The sequence below is a fragment of the Zootoca vivipara genome, chromosome Z2, assembly GCF_965207765.1.
Source record: "Zootoca vivipara chromosome Z2, rZooViv2.hap1.1, whole genome shotgun sequence".
Classification (NCBI taxonomy): domain Eukaryota; kingdom Metazoa; phylum Chordata; class Lepidosauria; order Squamata; family Lacertidae; genus Zootoca; species Zootoca vivipara.
The window spans coordinates 49,187,430-49,200,959 of NC_142585.1; the positions used below are offsets into that span (position 1 = coordinate 49,187,430).

A 13,530-nucleotide genomic window follows, 5' to 3' on the forward strand; every position below is an offset into this window, starting at 1 on the left:
ACCTTATAATAAATAATCGCTAAATAATAAGGGCAGCGCCAATATTCCTTTTTCAAAAACCTTGTGTGTGGAGTGCCTAAAACACTGCAAAAGGGAAGTCCTGGTATGATGCTTACACGAACGTCAAACGGCTGTATCCTTTCTTGCACACTGACCCTCTTTCTCCTGCACACCAGTGCAACTCCCATATTTTAGGGACTTTAGGGAATTTTTGCTCTAGAGAAAAGGTAAGAGGTGATGAGAGAAACATATGCAATCGTGAATGACATAACACCTCTCTCGTAACACTAGACCTCGTGGACATCTAATGAAGTCAAATCTTGGAGGATTTAAGACAGATAAAAGAAAGTCCTTCTTGATGCAGCGCAGAGTTAAACTAGAGATCTATCTCATGCAGGGAGGCACTGCTGGCCACTAACTTGGGTGGCTTGAGAATCATAGAATCATAGGGTTGGAAGAGACCACAAGGGCCGTCCAATCCAACCCCCTGCCAAGCAGGAAACACCACCAAAGCATTCTTGACGTATGCCTGTCAAGCCTCTGCTTAAAGACCTCCAAAGAGGGTTAAACAGAGGGTTTAAAAGAAGGTTAGACAAATTCATGGAGGAGAAAGCTATCCGTGGCCCCTATCCATGATAGCTATGAGAAGGCTCTTGTCCTTGGGTCCTGCCCATGGGTTTCCCATTGGGGCATCTGGTTGGCCATTGTGAGGACAGGACGCTGGACGAGATGGGCCATGGGCCTGATCCAGTAGAATCTTCTTATTTCTTTAGAAATATACTTATTTGCATATTACATTGATATTCTTCTTTTCCTCCCACGACCTCAAGATGGTCTTTCCATCCCTTGCCCAGTCTTATCCTCACAACATCCCTGTGAAATAGGTTCAGCTGAGGTCACTCAGTGGTCACCCTCCATGGCTGAGGGGAGGATTTCAACCTGCATTTCCTTTAAAACAACAACAACCAAAAAACAAGTGACTATTAAATAGATGAATACTATTGCAGGAAAGGCCGGTGCTTTCATACCCCACCGCTTGGCCACTGTGGGGGAGAAATAGTCTGGACTAGATGCTGGATCCAGATGCTGGGCTCTTCCTTGAGGCCCCACTTCCAACTCTGTAATTCCCATTGATTTGAAACTCCCTGGTGGCTACCTGGGGAGAGGTGGGGGAGCCTCACCTTCTCTGGAAGTCAAGATTACGTGCAGAGTTTCTTTCAACCAAAAACAAACAAACAGGATGCTGAACAGATTGGTTGAAAGGTCTTGGGAATTTTGAGGCTTCCAATATTAGGCTGCGCTCCCTGAAGTTCTTGCCATTTGTGGTTGAAAACAATATATGAGAAGCATACTTGATGAAAGTGGGTTCCTGACTTACTACGTAGGTTGGCAAATTCTATCTCCTGTCTCCCCCTTCATTTTTTTTTAAAAAACATTGCATATAAGCTCCAACGTTTTGAGGTGCTCAAGGTGGCACAGCACATGGTTCTCCCCCTCCTTATTTAATCTCCACAACAACCATGTGAAGCGGATTAGCCAGAGGGAAACAGTGACTGGCCCAAGGCTTCATGTGGCTGAGTTGGGATATAAACCCTGGCCTCCCAGGTCCTAGCCTGGCACTCTAACCATTACACCACACCAACTCTCTTTTGACATTGGAAGTGTGGCTCTTTAGGACGGTACACTAGGCAGGTGGCGTCCTCAGCTTCTCCTGTGTTGGGCTTCACCAAGCAATGTGTGCTTGATTTTATTTTACTTTCCCTTGATGTGCTTGCTCATATGGTTCATTCATTCAACTCCAGGCAGCTACTGACCCAGTTGCGGTGTTAAAAATAAGATCTTACACTCTCCCTCCCAGGACATGGAGTGCTCATTCCTGCTGTCTTCCCCACGGTGCACACATTACTGCAAGGACATTTGCACACAGAGAGAATGGTAGGGTTGGAAAAGGATCCCAAAGGACCATCTAGTCCAACCCCCTGCAATGCAGGGATCACAGCAAAATAATCCCTGACAGAAGACCACCCACCCTCTGTTTAAGAACAGTCCATCCGCAGTCAAACAGCTCTTACCCTCGGAAAGTTCTTCCTGGTGTTTTGTTGGAATCTTCTTGCAACGTGAATCCATTGGTTTGGGTCCTCCACTCTGGAGCAGGAGAAAGCTTGCACCCTCTTCCATGTGACAGCTCTTCAGATATTTGAAGATGGCTATTGTATCTCCTATCAGTCTACTCTTCTCCAGGCTAAACATGCCCAGGCTCAACTGCATTGGTAGCCACTGCGGCAAATGGCACCCGTGGTGCAGGGACTTTCCTGACCACCTTGCCAAAAATGCCTTGCCCTGAGGAAGGACTTCCAAGAGAAGGATGTGGGATAGAGAGCCTTACCAAGCTCTCTCTGATGGCATTAGTGGTATGGGACCCAGGTGGCGCTGTGGTGTAAACCACTGAGCTTTGGGCTTGCTGATCAAAAGGTCGGCGGTTCGAATCCCCGCAACAGGGTGAGCTCCTGTTGTTCGGGCCCAGCTCCTGCCCATCTAGCAGTTTGAAAGCACCTCAAAGTGTAAGTAGATAAAGAGGGAAGGTAAACGGCAGGAAGGTAAACGGTGTTTCTGTGTGCTGCTCTGGTTTTGCCAGAAGTGGCTTGGTCATGCTGGCCACATGACCCGGAAAAACTGACTGTGGACAAATGTCGGCTCCCTCGGCCAGTAAAGTGAGATGAGCACCACAACCCCAGCGTCGTTCGCAACTGGAATTAACTGCCAGGGGTCCTTTACCTTTACCAGCAAACAGAGGCAAATAAGCTGAGGGCCGGGGGCAGTTTCCAATCAGAAATTGCCTCCGACAATTGCCTCAGTTTGCTATCTAAAAGGGCTGACCCTATTTATGAGACACTAGTGGATTTTAGCCCGTTTAAAAATGGGCGCTAGAGGAAGCGGCCTGCCGGGACTGGCTTGGCGGTGGCGGGTCTTCCCGCCACCACCAAGCCAGTTCGCAGCGGGGGCTTTTCGCCGTTTGTCTTCCCCTGAGGGGGAGGCAAACGGCGAAAAACCCCGCCGCGCCGCAATTCGGCTCCGGGACTGGCTTGGCGGTGGCGGGTCTTCCCGCCACCGCCAAGCCAGTCCGCAGCGGGGGCTTTTCGCCGTTTGCCTTCCCCTGGGGGAGGCAAACGGCGAAAAACCTCGCCGCGCCGCAATTCGGCTCCGGGACTGGCTTGGCGGTGGCGGGTCTTCCCGCCACCGCCAAGCCAGTCCGCAGCGGGGGGTTTTCGCCGTTTGCCTTCCCCTGGGGGAGGCAAACAGCGAAAAACCCCGCCGCGCCGCAATTCGGCTCCGGGACTGGCTTGGCGGTGGCGGGATGTTCCCGCCACCGCCAAGCCAGTCCGCAGCGGGGGCTTTTCGCCGTTTGCCTTCCCCTGGGGGAGGCAAACGGCGAAAAACCCCGCCGTGCCGCAATTCGGCTCCGGGACTGGCTTGGCGGTGGCGGGTCTTCCCGCCACCGCCAAGCCAGTCCGCAGCGGGGGCTTTTCGCCGTTTGCCTTCCCTCGAGGGGGAGGCAAACGGCGAAAAACCCCGCCGCGCCGCAATTCGGCTCCGGGACTGGCTTGGCGGTGGCGGGTCTTCCCGCCACCGCCAAGCCAGTCCGCAGCGGGGGGTTTTCGCCGTTTGCCTTCCCTCGAGGGGGAGGCAAACGGCGAAAAACCCCGCCGCGCCGCAATTCGGCTCCGGGACTGGCTTGGCGGCGGCGGGAAAAAGGGGAGGAATTCCTCCCCTTCTTCCCGCCGCTGCCAAGCCAAAGCGGGCCTCCCTCCGCGCCCGCTGCCGCTTCGGCTTCCTCGGGTTCCCCGAGGAAGCGCCGTCCCATGCCGGAGGTGTGCGGCAAGGCTGCCGGGGGGGGGGAGCGCTTCTCTCCCCCGCCGCCTCACCGCGCACCTCCAGCATGAGACTGGGCTTCGGAGCGGCGGTTGGCGGAGCGGCAGTTGGCTGTTCCCTGTGTCCCGAGAGCACGGGTCCAATCCCTGTGTCCCTGGTTGTCCCTCCGTCCAATCCCTGTGTCTCTGGGGGACATGCGCAGTACCCCAGGGACACACGGGACATCTGGACGCAGGGACAACATGGACATTATTATATAGGATAATAAGCATAATGTGAGGGTATTTATGAATTCCATGAGAGAACCTTCTCTGCTCTTTCCAGACATGCAGCTTCTTCAATCCACCACCTTCGGGCTATGGGGGCGAGACCACCCCAGGGGTTCCTCTTTCTCTGCTCTTTTCTGAGTAATTCCTTACCTCAAATCTGACAACACAAGGAAATTTGTTCTCATTCCCACTGATCCTTCCCTGAGAGTTATTCATTTCTGAGGCAATGTGACTCACAGGGCAGAAGAGAAGCCCAAACCAAGAGTTTAATAATGAGAAATATTGGCTATGAGCAGGGAGGGGAGCCCTGGAATGTTGGCCAGGGCAAGTGCCGTTTGCATTGGTTAATAATTTATTCTAAGCGGGAGGATTCGTTTCATAGACACGAAGCTGTCTCCAGGAATATGTTAGTAGCATGGAGCAAATCTCCTTTGAAGAAAGATGGCAGTGCTTGGGACTTTTTTCATTTAGAGAAAATGTGAGTAAGAGGCAATGTGACGGAGTACATGATGTTAATTGTAGGGGGAATGCTTATAGATCTACTTTTAAGTGACAGCCCACAAGGTACAGCCACCAGACAACTTTTGGGGATCTGAATTTTCAGATTTGGAGCAATTATTCCTCCTCCTCCTCCTCCTCCTCCTCCTCCTCCTCCTCCTCCTCCTCCATTGAATTTATATACCACCCTATACCCGGAGGTCTCAGGGCAGTTCACTTCGCGCATGCGCAGAAACACCAAATTGCATCGCGTGCACAGACGCAGCACTGCAGGTTACGAACACTGCGGGTTGGGAATGTGCCTCCGTCACATTACGTCCGTCAGATTACGTCCGCAAGCCGAGGTTCCGCTGTAATCAAACCGTCAATTCTAGCATGCGGGAGGCCACCTAAATTATATAATTTGGCATCTGAATGATTGGGATTAGTAATTGTATTGTAATTTGGCATTGTTATAATGAGGCTACCATTGGATCATTGCAATTAAAAATTAATTTTAAAAGTTGCCAAAAAACCCCAAAAGAACAAAATACATTAATTCTGGTAAATGAGCCACTAATGCCAAAAGATAGCCGTAAAAATCTGTGCCCCTGGCTTTTTGGACTCGCCTCCTCCTGTTTGAAACCAAACCAGCACATTGGCTGCCAGATGTGAAATATATTAGCATTATTTTCAGCTCTCCTACCCTGCTACACCTGCACTCTATGTTTACAGCAGTATCATACCGCTTTAAACAACCATGGGCTTCCCCCAAAGAATCATGGGAACTGTAGTTTGTTAGTGGTTCTGAGAGTTTCTAGAAGACACGCCACAGAGTGGCTTAACAAAATAATCCCTCTTCCCAGGGTTTGCTGGGAACTGTAGCTCTGGGAGCGGAATAGGGAGGCCTCCTAACAAGGCTCAGCACCCTTAACAAACTACAGCTCCTAGAATTCTCTAGGGGAAGCCACAACTGTTTAAAGTGGTATCATAGTGCTTTAAATGTACTGTGTGTTAGAGTGGCTTTAAACTAAGCCAAGTTGAGGCAAAACAAGAAGCTAGGGACCATGTTGCCCTGTCAGTCCTTTTTACTCATTGCTGTGGTCACTCATGTCAAGGCAGCTGTCCATGCTCAGACCCTGGAGCCAGAGCTCGCTATTAGTGTACAGCCTCCGTCTTCTGTCATGATGGCCACCTCAGGGTGTCATAGTTCAGGCCCGGCCTTGTTCTTGAGCATACGAAGGTGACTGTAGCCCGACCGATGTCATTATTGCATCGGGATGCTCTCTAGGCCTGTGGGTTGCCATGGCAACCAGTAGCCTTCATCCCTGATGATTAAACGGTATCCATGGCAACCCCAGTGAACAGTTCTGGAGCTAACCTGGTTTTTCTCTTTCCCCCTTCAGCCGTTCCATCTTTCCAATTGTAGATAAACCTTCACCATTTCATCATGCAGGACAGAGGAACAAACCTAGATAGGTTGTGGGTCTCATTGTCCTCATTATGGACTGTCTCCCCACTGTAGCTGGAGGGCCATTTCCCCAGGAGAATGAGGGGTGGCCATTGTGGCATCACCCACCCTGGAGGCGTTTCAAGGGTAGAGTTTGGAGGCTGGGGTAATGACCTCAACAAGGCTCCCAGCCACTCACTCTGTGTGTGTACACAACTGCACATGGGAGAGGCAAACTGGACCTTTGAGCCAAGTGAAATGAAGCCTAGTTTTGCCCCTGCTTTAATGGCATGATTTGAGTGAGGCCTGAGTTTCTCAGAGAGGGTGAGGCAAACAGACTCCACTTTTCTAAGGCCTGGTGTGCTGTGATTGTCCCTTGGGTGGGGGGTCAGGAGATGAAATTCTGAGCGAGGCTAGTGTAGCCCTTGAAGTCTGGAGCTCAGTAGGCTAGGGTTAGAAATGGGAACTCAGCACTGGTGCAGCAGGAGGATGAGTGCCAAGCCACTGGGCAGTGGTATAGTTAGTGGGGATTTTAGATTCTGGAATTCCTGGTCCTCTGGGGCATTCTTTAGGGTAGTAATGTGTGTGAGACAGCCCTGCTGCATATGGGGTGCCACCTCCTGCTCATTCTGCATTGAGGGGCTCAAAATTCCTGCTCTAAAATTCTGCCCTGATGGTACTGCTTGTGGTGGTTAAGCTGAGCCCCAGTTCAGGATACACCCAACCACTCCTCACACGCCCTACAACATTTCTCCAATGAAAATAGGGACATCCCACTTATTAATGATAATTTTACTATTTATGCCCCACACATCTTACTGGGTTGCCCTAGCCCAGGCATCCCCAAACTTCGGCCCTCCATATGTTTTGGACTACAATTCCCATCTTCCCCGACGACTGGTCCTGTTAGCTAGGGATCATGGGAGTTGTAGGCCAAGACATCTGGAGGGCCGCAGTTTGGGGATGCCTGCCCTAGCCACTCTGGGCAGCTTCCAAAATATATAAAAACATAATAAAACATTAAACATTTTTTTAAAAACTTCCCTATACAGGGTTGCCTTCAGACAGCTTGGGGGCCAGATGACTCGATAACCTCCAACATTTCTCCAATGAAAATAGGGACATCCTAAGGAAAAGCGGGACATTCCAGGATCAAATCAGACAGCTTCTCTAAATCAGGAACGTCCCGGAAAAATAGGGACACTTGGAGGAGGGTCTGTCCCCATCATTCTTATGCCACTAAATCAAGTGACCATTTCATAGCTGCCAAGTTTTCGCTTTTCTCGCGAGGAAGCCTATTCAGCATAAGGGAAAATCCCTGTAAAAAAGGGATAACTTGGCAGCTATGGACCATTTAAGTTGGCTTTCAGACCCAATTCTGCCGTGGGATGACCTCTGTCAGGAGAGAGATGGGAGCATTGGACCTTTTAGTTCTCCTGGAAACTTTTGAAACCTTTGACCGGGGTGGTCTCTGACGGCAATTGTGTGACTCAGGATTTGGAATGCAGTAGTGGCTCCACTCCTGTCTGCATGGCTTGGCATTTGTGTGACAGGGTCCCACTGCCTTACATCTTGCCCCCTGTGCTATTTTGCATTCCCGTGAAGAGCTGGATTGTTGTCTGAGCTTGCTAATGGGCTGGATGAGGGCCAATAAACTGAAACTCACTCCTGGTAAAATGGAGGTGTTGTGATGGGTGGTCCCCTAATCCAGCAAGGAGGAGCAGGATTAAATCTTTTTGGATAGGGTTCCACTCCCTCGGAAAGTTCAGTGTTTGGGAATACTGCTTGATCTGGCTTAATCACTTGAGACACCTGACTCCCCAGTAGCACAGAGTGCTTTCTACCTGGATAGGAAGATAGCACAGAGTGCTTTCTACCAGCTTCAGCCTCTTCTGGAGAGGGATAGTCAGGAAATGCTGAGTCACACGCTGGAAACATGCCATCTAGGCTATTGCACTGCATCAAACAAGGGGCTTCCCTTGAAGGATGTTGAGAGGATGCAATTACTGTGTAGTTCATTGGCAACATATCTCACCAGTCTGCAACGGATCTATTCTTGTTCCCAGTGTGCTTCTAAGCCCAACTCAAGATGCTGGCTTAGACCTTTGCCGTGAATTCCCTTCAGGAAGATCTTCTCTGTCAACACACCCAGAGGCCAAGACCTTCCACTGAGGCTCAGCGTGATCTCAGAGATCATATAACAAAATAACTGAGCTCTCATCTGTGGCCGCATCAAATTGTGGAGCACCTGGAACCTGCTTTATTATCTTTTAGGGATCAGTTTAGGACACACACCTTCTCTTATGCGCGTCAGTGATTTGTATTTTAAGTAGTGGGTGGATGCTCTCTTTAAACACTGAAAGTTTCTTCCCAGTTGTTTTTCTTTTCTTTTCAATTGGTATTTTAATTGTGCAGTGTGCTGATGGATTCCAATTGTTTTTATTTTCTTTGAACTCTATGCAGCAAACCGCTCTGGGATGCCTGACGAACCAGGGGCATTATATACAATCCCTTACATAAAACAAATAAATAAAATAAATGGCTGCAGAAAAGCAAGCAGCCTCCTGAGCTCAACTGGGCTCTTGCTCTGCCTTGCTCCAGCCTCCCCTGCTGTGAGTGGACACTGCCCTTTCCTGGTTTTATTTTATAGCCTTCCTCTTCCTGTGGATGAACTCTGGCTGCCTTCCTCCACGCGTATGGATGTGGCTTGATTACTCTGGAGTTCCTTGATGTGGGGCAACTGAACTGGTTCCACTGGGAGGATTTGTGGCCACGTTCACACCATGCATTTAAAGAGCCACAGTGCCATTTAAGACACTCATAGCTTCCCCCAAAGAATTCTGGGAGCTGCAGTTTATTAAGGGTGCTGAGACACCCCCCTTCATCCCCCCCCCCAGAGCTACAGCTCCCAGAGTGGTTCAATCCCTCTTCACAAGGAACACTGGGAATCGTAGCTCTGAGAGGGGAGGGGGGTTTCCTAACAACTTTCAGCACCCTTAACAAACTACAACTCCCAGAATTCTGTTCTGTTTATTATTATTATTATTATTATTATTATTATTATTATTATTATTACAGCTTGCATGAGCAATGCTGATGACTTCAACATCCGATGTGTGCACAGACTAGCCTATATTCATTCTTTTATTCATTTTATCTACATACCACCAAGGACCTCAGGTTGGCATACATAGTTTTTCTCCTTCTCCTTTGAGGTAGGCTAGGCATGATTGGCTCTGTGTGAGTTTCATGGCTGAGCAAGGATTCAAACCCTGGTTTCCCAGGTCTCAGTCCAACACTCTAACCATAACACCACACTTACATTTGAGCTGGTGCAGTGAAGCACCCAACATGGGGAGCTCTGCTCCCCTGCCTTTCCCAGCTGGTTCTTCTCAGCTCCACCCCCCCCCACTCCCACAGGCCTTTCTTTCCATGGCTCCATCCACACTGCTTCCACCAGCTCTGCCCGAGAGGCACTGCTAGCAGTTGGCCTGGGCCTTTTGCACCAGGTCCCTCCATCTCCTGCCCATTCCACTACCCACTTATTGAACTTCAAAGAATGTGTTTTCACTTATGTTTTGCATCGCATCTGGGCACAGTGAAGAGCACTGCTGGTGAGACACCCCAAACCCCAGCCCCCCCCCACAAAAAACTACCTGCCATCTTAATTTGCCCAGAGGCACCTATACATATGCAGTTAGCATATGCAAACTTGTCTCTGTACCCCCAGTCCTGTTGTTGTTGTTGTTTAGTTGTTTAGTCGTGTCTGACTCTTCGTGACCCCATGGACCAGAGCACGCCAGGCACTCCTGTCTTCCACTGCCTCCCGTAGTTTGGTCAAACTCATGTTCGTAGCTTCGAGAACATTGTCCAACCATCTTGTCCTCTGTCGTCCCCTTCTCCTAGTGCCCTCCATCTTTCCCAACATCAGGGTCTTTTCCAGGGAGTCTTCTCTTCTCATGAGGTGGCCAAAGTATTGGAGAATGTTGGTAGCTTCGAGAATACTGTCCAACCATCTTGTCCTCTGTCGTCCCCTTCTCCTTGTGACCTCCATCTTTCCCAACATCAGGGTCTTTTCCAGGGAATCTTCTCTTCTCATGAGGAGAATAGTTACAACCCTGTAATTATATACAAATACCCTAGCCTGCTTCTGCCTTCCCTCTGGCTTTCATCTCCCTCTCAAAATTGCTCTTCACCTGCTTCTCTGCTTTATCTCCTTTTTAGGGAAGCAGAGTAAGCTGCCTTTTCTATTAGGCCTACAGTACTAGCGGGTGGCGCTGTGGTCTAAACCACAGAGCCTAGGCGCTTGCTGATCGGAAGGTTGGCAGTTCGAATTCCCACGACGGGGTGAGCTCCCATTGCTTGATCCCAGCTCCTGCCCACCTAGTAGTTCAAAAGCACGTCAAAGTGCAAGTAGATAAATAGGTACCATTCCAGCAGGAAGGTAAACGGCATTTCTGTGCACTGTTCTGGTTCACTAGAAGCAGCTTAGTCATGCTGGCCACATGACCCGGAAGCTGTCTGTGGACAAATGGCGGCTCCCTTGGCCTATAGAACGAGATGAGCGCGCAACCCCAGAGTCATCCGCAACTGGACCTTACGGTCAGGGGTACCTTTACCTTTACTAGCAATCTGGGGCAGTCCCAGCCAGAGAAGGGGTGCCTGCTACCTCATATCCTTGTTAACCCGATATGCCACCAGAGATTGAACCTCAGACATTTTGCATGCCAAGGAGACACTCTCCCTGATCCTTTAGGCATGTCTATCCAACTCTGGGCACCACTGAGGGCCATGTCCGGAGTGGGGTGTGAGGCCTAGAGAGAGCTCTGCAGGCCACATGGACATGCCTGGAGGGCTATCTTTGTTCCATGACCCTGGACCTTGCTCACCCCTCCTTTAGATAAAGGAGGTTGAAAGCAGCAAAATGTAGGTCTTCCTGGGGAGGCACTGGCTTGATGGAGCAGGGAGGAGGCAAAGCAGGCAGAAAGATTGTGAAGATTTTCCACCCTGTTATCGTGTAACTGAATATTATGTTTGAAGGGGGAATATATAAACCTTTTTTTCAAAAATAATAATGCTGGTATGAGAAGCCCTCCCACTCAAAACCTATTTTGCGATGACTTTGCTGTAAACAGACATGCTTTCTCTCTCTCTCCCTCTCTCTCTGAATATACAAAACCCCCAGAGTTTCTTTTCTTCCCAAAATGACTTATTTATTAAATTCCACCAATAAAATAAGTATGATATTTATCTTGATGCAGCAGGGTGCTGGGTGAACAAATCTGCCATTTGTCAACAGCCCATGCCTATTGCCTACGTGTGGTGTAGTGGTCAAGAGCAGTGGACTCATAATCTAGGGAACCGGGTTCGGATCTCCGCTCCTCCACATGCAGCTGCTGGGTGACCTTGGGCTAGTCACGCTTCTCTGAAGTCTCTCAGCCCCACTCACCTCACAGAGTGTTTGTTGTGGGGGAGGGAAAGGAGAATGTGAGCCGCTTTGAGATAAAGTGGGATATCAAATCTAAACTCCTCCTCCTCCTCCTCCTCCTCCTCCTCCTCCTCCTCCTCCTCCTCCTCCTCTTTCTGCCTCTCTGGGGCAAAGTTGAAAGATGAATTAAAAAATACATCAGAGTGAGATTAAAATTTGAGCTCTGTTTCAGAGGGTAGTGGTGGTGGGGGGCAGATAAAGACACAGGTCCTGCACCTCAGTTGAACAGGATGATGGAGTGGAAGAGAAGAGCCAGCTTCATCTCCTCCCTGCCATGTGGCACTCTGGCAAAGAGGGAGGCAGCTGTGGGGAGGTTTAAAATTAGAGCCATTTGTCATTCTTCAAGAGGCTGGTGCAGGGCTTGAAACTGTGTTCCCGCCACCTCCCAATGGGGGCAAGTGCACCCCCTCAAAGCTTGTGGAGACCAGCAAGCAGCCTTTCTGCTGTTTAGTTTTCTTTTATTCCATCACAGAATTGTAAAGTTGGAGGGTTATCAAATCCAGCTCACTGCAATGCATAAGATACAACCACAAACAAAAGAAAAAAATATCAGAAATGACCAAGGGGGCCATGGGTAGAGTCCAGATCAAGGGAAGTACAGTAATAGTCCTGTTCAGGAGTGCCAACTCCAGGGGACCCAACCCTTTTGGGGGAGGGGTCAAGACCCCCAATGTAAAAGGGGGGGCTACCGTAGTGCACAGCTGAGAGTGGCGCAGCCTCAGGAGCCGGCTCCTCCTCCTCCTCCTTCTGCCATAGAGGGAAAGGAAGGGAAGGAAGTGGCAGCTCCTCTTGATGATGCAAGCTAGTTTTCTCCTGCTCTGGAGGGGAGGACCCAAGACAATAGATTCAAATGACAAGAAATGAGTTTCCGACTAAACATTAGGAAGACATTTCTGAGGGTAAGAGCCGTTCAATTGTGGAATGGACTAACTCAGAAGGTGTTGGACTCTCCTTCATTGGAGGTTTTTAAGCGAGGTTGGATGTTCCTCTCTCAGGCATTCTCTTGATTGCAAGGAGTTGGCCTACATGATCCTTGGAGTCCTTTTCAACTCTACAATTTTATAGATTTCCTTCGGAGGCCCATGCAGCTCCCTCCTTTTTGACATTTTGGATGATAGCGGTGGCCCCTCTTTTAAAGCTGCCCTTCAGTCTGAGATAATTGTGTAAAAAAATGACCCCCTGGCCCTGGGGAGCTAAAAGCAGGAGCCATGTTTGAGTTCAGGTTTCAGCACCAACGCATGCTGGTCCATGAGGACGACTGGGGCATTGCCCCCGCCAACCTCATTCTGCCCTTAGTCAACCCCTACCAGCCACCTTCCGCTTACCTACATCCCGTCCAAGGGGTGGCCTTGTCTTCCAGCTTCCTGGTCCTCTTCCATCTCAGTTTTGCACTTGTAGGTGAGGAAGATGGGAACAAACCCAGAATTACTGAATTCTGCCGTTCATTGGCTCTGGCACCACCTTCTGTTGGTTTATTGCATTTCACCCTACCTGTCCCAATAGGCACCAGCCACCACTGAAGTGACAGTTGAGAATGTTGCAGTGCCTCTGAGCGTGTCCAAAGTGTTGCCACAACACACAACCTGCAACTATCTGGGATCAGAGGCTAATATTTCTGAATCTGAGAATATAATTTCAGTACAGGACAAGACCTATATAATCTGCCATTGTACTAATCACTGTGTTGTGTGTGTGGATTTCTTGGGTTCTAAAAGTGGAGTATGCCCAGGGTGCAAATCCTACCAAGGCCCATGGGCGTAGCCAAGGAGGGGCAGGGAGGGGCACCTGCCCCCCTAAATAAACTAAACTAAATTAAAATATATAGCAAACTGATGTTCTGCCCCCACCTAACAAAAGGCCTGCCCCCAACAAAAGGCCTACCCTCCCCCCAAAAAATCCTGGCTACACCCATGCAGGGTCCTCTCTGCATTTGCTCTGCTAGTCCTAATGACCATGTTCTATCACTAGGTTGCACA

At 49.7% G+C, this 13,530-nt stretch overlaps 1 protein-coding gene across 16 annotated transcripts in view; it reads left to right on the forward strand.

The window, feature by feature from the left end:
• Positions 1-13,530, forward strand: part of DAB2IP (DAB2 interacting protein) — a 295,193-nt gene that overhangs the window by 45,487 nt on the left and 236,176 nt on the right. For 2 of the 16 annotated variants that reach the window (XM_088665378.1, XM_088665362.1), the window contains exon 1: positions 4,602-4,617. The exons of 12 other annotated variants lie outside the window; for them this stretch is intronic. The gene's annotated coding sequence lies outside the window, so the exon portion shown is untranslated. Of the gene's footprint in view, positions 1-4,553; positions 4,618-13,530 lie in introns of those variants that run through there. 2 more of the 16 variants (XM_088665371.1, XM_088665368.1) reach the window with 2 other exon arrangements.